The following is a 9,797-nucleotide window of genomic DNA, read 5'->3' as shown; positions in this document are numbered from 1 at the left end:
AGCAGTTTATTTTTCTTGATCTATTTAAAAAATGTAATTGAAATATTCTTCTGAATTTATGTAGCTACACCCCTCCTTTCCCCAAATTGAAACGCCTGGGTACAAGCTCTAAAACACTTCCTCAAGGACTTTATTAGACTGTGGGCTCATTCACCTAGCAAAACCTGTCCAATTGTGTGAAAAACTGATGTTTGGGTGGAAGACAGAATTTTGAAACATCTCCTTGGATCCCTTTTTGGACTTTAGGTCATTTCTGAAAGTTACACAAGACAAGAGCAGAAAAGCTCTCTCAGTTGGTAAAAAGTCGTTACCGTACCATCCATCATGACTAGCTACTTACCTCTGAATTGTCAAAAGCGGTAATGAGCCTGAATTACCTCAAAATCCTCTATTTTACTAACAGCAGTCGGTGTAAGCCTAGATAAGGACCTGTAGAGAAGGAAACATGTTGAGAAAACAATTCATACTTCATAATAGGCAGACTAATTGTAGCTAACACATTTTGCAAGCAGCCACGCTAAAGTGGCAGAATGTATTGGGAATATATGATTTGGCTATAGGTATACACATTAGGGGGGTTGGGACAGGGACGTCACTGGGGGGGCAAGGGGGAAGTTGCCCCCCAATAATTTGGAGAAACAAATTAGTATTTAGCCCATGCCCCTAGACTACCCGGATATGGACCCTCTTCCCCCAATAAAATTCTGAAGCTACGCTCCAGGTTGGGGGTAATCTATAGCAGGGCTGCATGCCAAATGTGTTAGCTAGGCCTACCCTACAATTAGTCTGTATATTATGAAGTATGAACTGTTTTCTTAACATCTCTTCTTCTCTACGTGTCTTTCTCTAGGCTTATACCCATCAGTCTTTTTAGAATGGATGGGGGGTCTATTTGTTAGATATAATTAGATAATAAACCACAGAATTGCCTAAGTTCCTCAAGCCGCGACTGTCTCTAACTATTTCCTACATTAACATTTAGATTTTTAATTACCGTTGATAAGGGGCTGTAGCTCAGTGGTAGAGCGTTCGCTTTGCATGTGAAAGGCCCGGGGTTCGATCCCCCGTAGCTCCATTTTTTGAATATGCCTTGTTTGTCTCTTTTTTAAATTCTTGATCAGCATGCCTAAGACTCTACGCAGGCATGTCTTTCCAAAAACTAACCTGACAAGTATGTGTATCAAACAGTTCGTGGTAACGAACTGTAAGTAAGGAGCGACCCGGCTCAATGGTAACCGAAACTCTAAAAAACGGGATTTTGATACCAATAGATATATCAAAAGAATCAGATTTTAATTCTGATTTCAAATATATAAGTTTCATTAAGTTTAATCTTAACCATCAAAAGTTACGTGCCTGAGAAAATTTGGCTGATTTTCGAAAAAAGGGGGAAAGACCCCCTAAAAGTTATAGAACCTTAATAAAAATCACACAATCATATTCAGCGTATCAGAGAAACCTACAATAGAGGTTTCAAGCTCCTATCTATAAAAATGTGGAATTTTCCTTTTTTTTGCCAGAAGAAAGATCACGGATGCGTGTTTATTTGTTTGTTTGTTTGTTTTTTGTTTTTTTTCCCAGGGGTGATCGTATCGACCCAGTGGTCCCAGAACATCGTGGGAGGGCTGATTCGAACGAAAATTATAGGTTCTAGTGCCCTTTTTAGGGGACCAAAAAAAATGGATGGCAGCAAGCCCCCCTCCATAGCTCATTTTTCCCCAAATTCACTCGGTCAAAATTTTGAGATTTCTATTTCGTTCAGCATGGTTCGAAAATATGATAAAAATGTCTTTTAGGATGACTTGATCCCCCAAAGGCCCCAGGGGGAGGGCTGAATGTTATGAACTTTACTAAATTTTTAGTTTTATTTTTTTTTTTTTGTCTTTATACCGAGTTGTTCTGAGGCGTTTTTTTGTGGTTGGGGGGGGACGGCGCGGGGCGGGGGCTATATGGAAGGATCTTTCCATGAAGGAAGTTTTCATGGGGGAAGGGACATTGCTATGAAGGGGGCGCCGGATTTCCCAGTATTATTAAAGAAAAAGATCAGGAATTAAATAAAAAAAAAACAAGTTTTTCAACTGATCAACTGATTGTGATTAAGAGGTAATTTTTAAAGAACTGGAAAAAAAAATTTGAACTATAGTTTAAAGAGCAGGGTATTGACTATGGGGGCGAACCCCCTAATATACGTGTTAAAAATTTATGAATATAGAAGTTCGTTACGTAAGTTAATTCTAAGTTACGTATATTTATTACTAATAAAAACGTTCGTAAATAAAATTAAACAAGTTTCGAGAAAGCCATTTAACCAAATATAATATGCAAATTTTGTTTTAATTATTCATGTACGGTGAGCCAAAATCAAAACCTGCATTAATTCAAAAACGTTCAAAAATTAAATAAAAAAAATAAGTTTTTTTAACTGAAAGTAAGGAACGACGTTAAAACTTTTATTCCGTATACGAAAGGGGCTGTCCCCTCCTCAACGCCTCGCTCTTTACTCTAAAATTTGACATTCTCACAACTCTATTTTTTTAAACAATAAAAAAACTTTAGCATAAAGAGCGAGGCGTTGAGGAGGGGACAGCCCCTTTCATATACGGAATAATTTCTGTTCGTTTTAAGTTTTAACGTCGTTCCTTACTTTCAGTTAAAAAAACTTGTTTTTTTTTATTTAATGTAAGTAAGGAGTGACTCGGCTCAATAGTAGTCTAAACTCTAAAAAACGGAATTTTGATACCAGTAGATAAATCAAAAGAATTTGCTAATTATGCTGATTTTAAATATATATGTTTCATTAAGTTTAGTCCTACCCATTAAAGGCTACAAGCCTGAAAAAAATTGCCTATTTTCAAAATAAAGGGGGAAACTTCCTAAAAATCATAAAAACCTAAAGAAAATCACACGATCAGATTCAGCGTATCAGAAGACCCTACTGTAGAGGTCTCAAGCTTCATTCTGGGATGCGTTTTTTTTTTTTTTTTTTTTTTTTTTTTTTTTCAGGTGTGATTGTATCGACCAAGTTGCCCTGGAATATCGTAAAAGTTAACGTGTCGTAAATTAAAAGTTCTAGTGTCTTTTTTAAGTGACCAAAAAGCATGGAGGATTACTAGGCCCATCTCCCACCCCTTTTTTCCCAAGATCGTCCAATCCAAATTTTTAGATAGCCATTTTGTTCATCCTAATTGAAAGGCCCAATAACTATTCCTTTGGATGTAACATGCCCCCCCCCCCCAACAACCCTAGGAAAAGGTCTTTAAGTTAAAAAAATTTGCTTATTGCTTACGCATAGTAGGTGTTATTTGGAAGTATGTATACATTTTCGAGTGGGTGGCGGGACGATTTTCTGTTGGGGTTTTTCCACAGGTATTTTTCATGGGAAGGGAAGTTTCCAGGGCGTGAACTCGTTAGGGGAATTTACTGGGGGAATTTGCCAGAATTCCTATACAAAATTCTTTTTATATGTTTTGCCTTCTCTTTTCCGTACCAATTTTACGGATGGATTTGTTAAGGGTAATTGTTCAGGGTAAATTTTCACCGGGATTGAATTGTCTAGAGGATATTTCCGTGGGAGGGAGATGTCTTTCCTTGGAGAAGGGACCTGATTTCCTGGCACTATTTAAAAAAAATACGAAATTAAATGAAAAAACAAATTTTTTCAACTGAAAGTGGGAGTAACATTAAAACTTAAAACGAACGGAAATTATTACGTATATTAAGGGGATTGCCCCCTCCCAAACACTTCGCTCTTTACCCCAAAGTTTGAATTTTGTCAGAATCCTCTAGGAACGACTCCTGAAACACAACGGTCGTTTAATTAGAACAATAAGATTTTTAAAAGTACATAAAAAGAAAAGATGTTGTCCTGAGGGGGAACAGGCAACTCGACCCAATAGTAACCAGAAGCTCTGAAAGAGGGAGTTTGGATAACAATAATGCATCAAAAGTATTTGCTTTTTATGTTGATTCCAAATACGTAAAATTCATTAAATTTAATGTCACTCCTCAAAAGCTACGAGCCTGAGAAAATTTGCCTTATTTTTGAAAAAGAAAGAAACATTCCCAAACATTCAAGCGATCTTAATAAATAATTCTTTATATGAAAGGGGCTGTCCCCTCCTCAACGCCTCGCTCTTTACGCTAAAGTTTTTTATTGTTTAAAAAAAAGGGTTGTGAGAAAGAGTCAAACTTTAGCGTAAAGAGCGAGACGTTGAGGAGAGGACAACCCATTTCAGATATGGAATAATTTCTGTTCGTTTTAAGTTTTAATGTCGCTCCTTACGTTCAGTAAAAAAAACTTTTTTTTATTTAATTTTTGAACATTTTTAAATTCACGCAGCTTTTGATTTTGGCTCATCGTAGATCAATAATTAAAACAAAATTTGCATTTTAATTTTACTTTTATTTGGTTAAATGGCATTCTTGAAAGTTGTTTAATTTTATTTAGCAACGTTTTTATTAGTAATAAATATACGTAACTTACGAATTAACATACGTAACGAACTTCTATATTAATTTTTAATAAGAATATTAGGGGGCTCGCCCCCTAGTCAATACTTCACTCTTTACGCTAAAGTTAGAATTTTGTTCCAATTCTTTAAAAATGACCCCTTGATCACAAAGGCCGTTAATTAGAATAAATAGCTCTTATGAAAGGGCTTACAGAGCGAGGTATTGACTAGGGTGTGAACCCAATAATATATGTAATAATTTCTGTTCGTTCTAAGTTTTGATGCAGCTCCTAACTTTAAGTTGAAAAACTTTTTTTATTTAATTTCCGATCGTTTTTTAAATACTGCTGGGAAATCCGGTGCCCCCTTCATAGCAATGACCCTTCCCACATGAAAACTTCCTCCGTGGAAGATCCCCCCACATAACCCCTGACCCCCCAACTACCGGCAAAAATCCCCCCTGGAAATGTCTGTATGCTTCCGAATAACCAATGCTATATGTAAACATTGGGTAAAATTCATAACTTTCAGCCCTCCCCCTGGGGACTTTGGGGGATTAAATTATAGTAAAAGACATAGTTATCATATTTTCGACCATGCTGAACAAAACGGCTATATAAAAATTTTGATCGGATGACTTTGGGGAAAAAATGAGGATGGGAGGGGGCCTAGTTGCCCTACATTTTTTTGGTCACTTAAAAAGGGCACATTAGCTTTTAATTTCCGTTCAAATGAGCCCTCCCACTATATTCTAGGACCACTGGGTCGATGCGATCACCCATGGGGAAAAAAAAACAACAAAAAACAGACAAACACGTATCCGTTATCTTTCCTCTGGCAAAAAATACAAAATTCCACATTTTTGCAGACAGGAGCTTGAAACCCATACAGCAGGTTTCTCTGATACGCTGAATCTGACAGTGTGATTTTCATTAAGGTTCTATAACTTTTAGGGGGTGTTTCGTTCTTTTTCGAAAATCAGGCAACTTTTCTCAGGTGCATAACTTTTGATGGGTAGGACTAAACTTGATGAAACTCTTATATTTGAAATCAGCATTAAAATCTGATTCTTTTGATGTATCTATTGGTATCGAAATTCCGTTTTTTGGAGTTTCGGTTACTATTGAGCCGGGTCGCTCCTTACTTACAGTTCGTTACCACAAACTGTTTGATTGTACTCTCAGATTAAGGATATCATAGAGGTTTCAAGCTCCTATCTACAAAAATATGGAATTTCGTATCTTTGGCGAGAAGACAGGCCACAAATGCGTCTTTTTTGTGTTTTTTCCCCAGGGGTGAACATATCGAACCAATGGCCTTGCCAGATTGGGAGAGGGCTGATTCAAAGGGAAGTTAAAAGTTGCAGTGCCTTTTTAAGAGGATTGGAAGGTAACTTACCTTCAGCCCCGTTTAAGTCCTTTTTCCCCGGAAGAAAGCCGATCAAAATTTGAGATAGCCAGTTGATTCGTCATCGCTGCAAGTTCGAATAACCATTCCCTATGAACGTCGATAGGTTCATGTCACACCCTATAGGGAGGATATGACCCCCACAGCCCCTGGGGAAAAGGCTGTAAGCTATGCAATTTGCCCATTGTTTACACATAGCTTTGGTTGTTGGGAAATACACGGAAATCCTTGGGGGAAGAGGGGAGATCTACCATTGTGAGAATTTTTCATTGGGAGGAAATTTTCAAGGGGAAATTGTACATGGGCGAGGTGGATTTCCTGGCATGATTTGGAAAATAGTAAGAAATTTAATGAGATATAAGTTTTTTTTCAACTGAAAGTAAGGGGCAACATGAAAAATTAAAACGAACAGAAGTTATTCCGTGCATGATGGGGGCTACTCCTTCCACATCCCACCCACTTTAGACAAAAGTTTGACTTTGTTTTCCAGTCCTTTAAGAACAACTCTTGAAACACAATGGCAATTGAATTTGAATGAGAAGTATTTTCAAAGAATTTTAAGACCTTAACGTAAAGAGCGAGATTTGAGGAAGGGGCAGCCCCCCTCATTTATGGAATAATTTCTGTTCATTTAAATTTTTAATGTTGTTCCTAACTTTCAGTAGGAAAAAATGATTTTTAATTACTATATGAGTTTAGGGAACGGCTGATTAAAGTCTGAGTCAAATATTTCACTTTAAAAGTAAAGGAAGAAAATACATGAAGCACATTTCATATGAATAGCGTTTGGTCTTGGTAAAGGCTGGCAAAAACGGATTTCTTTCACTTTTTATTCAAAATTTGACTAGAGTATAAGGGCAATATTGCCATTAGGCACCCAAAATTTAAAGAGGGTAGTCCTTATTTCACAATTGGTCGACACGTCATGTCTAGTTAAAATCAGGGTTATGCAAGGATAAATAAATATGGTCAAATAAATATGCCTCTGGAGCTGACAATACCCCCGGGGCAAGGACTGTAAGCTAAGCAAGTTACCAATTGCAAACATATAAGGTTTTTTTATTAGGAAAAGAGGGCATGAGTAGAAGTGACCCTATTGACCCCACGATTCACCCCTGCTGCCACCTATAACTTTTTTTTACATAATTCATGGATGAATATGTGTGTCGGTCGATTTATTTGATGTTTTTTATGGATTTTGTCAGTGAGAATTTGAAAAACAGTAATTTTGTCACATTTTTGTATGTTTTTATGGACTTTGTCAGTGAGAATTTGAAAAAACTGGATGTTGTATGGTTTTTGTCAGTGAGAATTTGAAAAACAGGAATTTTGTCACATTTATTGATGGTTTTATGGTTTTTGTCAGTGAGAATGAAAAAACAGGAACTTTCTCACTTTCATGGATGTCAACAGCAATTTATGTATGTTTCATGGTTTTTGTCAGTGAGAATGGAAAAACAGTATTTTTCTCACTTTGCTGTCAGTCATTAATCAAATTGTTTCCGGGCAAAGTTTAGTAATGTCTGACAGGTACTGCTCCAGGAATAGATCCAAGTCATTAATGTCTTTGCCTCGGGAACAGTTCTACTGGTCGAACTCCAAAGGATATTAATAACCAAAGGCCTTGGAAACAATTAGGCAAGAAACATCTTAGCGATGAATTGTTTTAGCGCGGGAAAAGGTTTCCTATTAATTTGAAATGCGTTAGCACAGAGATGCCAATAACAAAGGAACACGCTGAATTTACGTTTAGGGATTATTTAGGCGAAACCGTTTTAGACAGGTTATGGAACTATTTCGGCGAAACAGATAGAGACATTTTAAAAGAAGATTTTTGAAGAGATTTTAGAAGAGAATTTAAAGGTGAAACTCTGTGGTCGTTATAATACACAAGTTTCATTTGAACAGTGTTGTGAGGTCCTCTAACCCAGCCCCAAAGGGTTCCAATCCTCCAACCCCAACCCCGAAGGAAGCCCCCGGTCCTCAAAGGCCCCCCAATCTCCCCAAGGCCCTCCCCCGGCGCCCCCAAAGGCCCACCCAGACCCCCAAAGGCCATCCCCGGGCCCCCCAAAGGCCCAGCGAGCTCCCCAAGGGCCAACCCGGTCCCAAAGGCCCACCCCCGGCCCCCAACTGCCCCAAAGGCCCTCCCCAGGTCCGCAAAGGTCCCCCGGTCTCCCAAAGGACCAACGGGGTCCCCAAGGCCCACCACCGGTCCCCAAAGGCCCACCCGTCTCCCACAGGCCCTCCCCCGGCCCCCAACGGCCCCACAGGCCCTCCCCTGGGCGACAAAGGTCCCCCGGGCTCCCAAAGGACCAACGGGGTCCCAAAGGCCCACCACCGGTCCCCAACAGTCCCCCAGGCACCCAAAGGCCCTCCCTGTGCCCCAAAAGCCCACCCAGACCCCCAATGGCCATCCCCGGGTCAGGTTAGGTTAGGTCACTCATAGGTGTTTGTTGTCTGAAACTTCGAGTTTGGGATGAGTAGTTGGCTATTTCAGACTTTTCTGAGCTAAGGTTTCTTAGTATTTCGTAGGTGAATACTGTCTGAAACATATGATTTGGGGTATGTAAATTACTATTTCGGGCTCTTCTGAGTTGGATTTCTTAGTCTTTCATAGGTGTGTAGTGTCTGAAACATATGATTTGGGATGTGTAGTTTGCTATTTTCGACTTTTCTGAGCTAGGTTTCTTAGCCTTTCATAGGTATGTGATGTCAGAACAGAATGAGTTGGGCTGGGGAGTTTGCTATTTAAGGCTGTTCTGTGCTAAGGTTTTATAGTATTTCGTAGGTGAATGTTGTCTGAAACCAATAGTTTGGGATGTGTAATTTGCTATTTCCGACTTTTCATAACCGGATTTCTTAGTCTTTCGTAGGTGTGTGGTGTCTGAAACCTATGATTTGGGATGTGTGGGTTGCTATTTCAGGCTTTTCTGAGTTGGATTTCTTAGTCTTTCATAGGTGTGTAGAGTCTGAAACATATGATTTGGGGTGGATGGATTGCTACTTTTGACTTTTCTGAGCTGGATTTCTTAGCCTTTCATAGGTGTTTGCTGTCTGAAACATATAGTTTGGGATGACTAGTTTGCTATTTTTGACTTTTCTGAGCTAGGTTTCTTAGCCGTTCATAGGTGAGTGTTGTCTGAAACCTATGATTTGGGATATGTAATTTGCTATTTCTGACTTTTCATAACCGGATTTCTTAGTCTTTCGTAGGTGTGTGATGTCTGAAACCTATGATTTGGGGGTGTGTGGGTTGATATTTTTTGACTTTTCTGAGCAGGATTTCATAGCCATTCGTAGGTGTGTGTTGACTGAAACCTATGATTTGGGATGGTTAATTTGCTATTTTTGACCTTTCTAAGCTAGATTTCTTAGCCTTTCATAGGTGTGTCCTTTCAGAAAATTATGATTTGGGAAGCACACAAAAACTTACACATGCACACGAAAACTTACATGCACACAAAAACTTACATGCACACAAAAACTTACACACACACACACACACACAAAAATAACACAAAAAAAAACAAGAAAAATAACAAACACACGACAAAAAATACGCACACACAAAAACTGAAACACACACACAAAAACACACAAAAAAACTTACGCATGAACACAAAAAAACTCACACACACGCAAAAAAACTTACACACACACACACTCAAAAAACAAACACAGACACACACAAAAACTAACACACACACACAAAAACTAACACACACACAAACACAAACACATGTACACGAAAACTAACACACACACACAAACGAACAAATACACACACACTCAAACACTAACAAACACACACACACACACAAACTTACACACACACACACACACACAAAAACTGACAAAAGCACACGAAAACTTAAATTCACACAAAAAATTACATGCACACAAAAAATTACACACACACGCACACACAAATATTAAACA

At 38.6% G+C, this 9,797-nt stretch overlaps 1 non-coding gene across 1 annotated transcript; it reads left to right on the top strand.

Moving 5' to 3' along the window:
* The first annotated feature begins 1,003 nt into the window (after window positions 1–1,003).
* TRNAA-UGC (transfer RNA alanine (anticodon UGC)) lies at window positions 1,004–1,075 on the top strand. The gene has a single exon. It is a non-coding gene; the product is annotated as a tRNA-Ala (tRNA).
* Window positions 1,076–9,797: the final 8,722 nt, after the last annotated feature.

Source organism: Artemia sp. Qi Xiang Cuo, chromosome 17 (genome assembly GCF_049724085.1).
Source record: "Artemia sp. Qi Xiang Cuo chromosome 17, ASM4972408v1, whole genome shotgun sequence".
Classification (NCBI taxonomy): Eukaryota; Metazoa; Arthropoda; class Branchiopoda; order Anostraca; family Artemiidae; genus Artemia; species Artemia sp. Qi Xiang Cuo.
The sequence above is the reverse complement of the archived record's forward strand: the minus strand, read 5'-3'. Positions and strand labels throughout refer to the sequence as shown.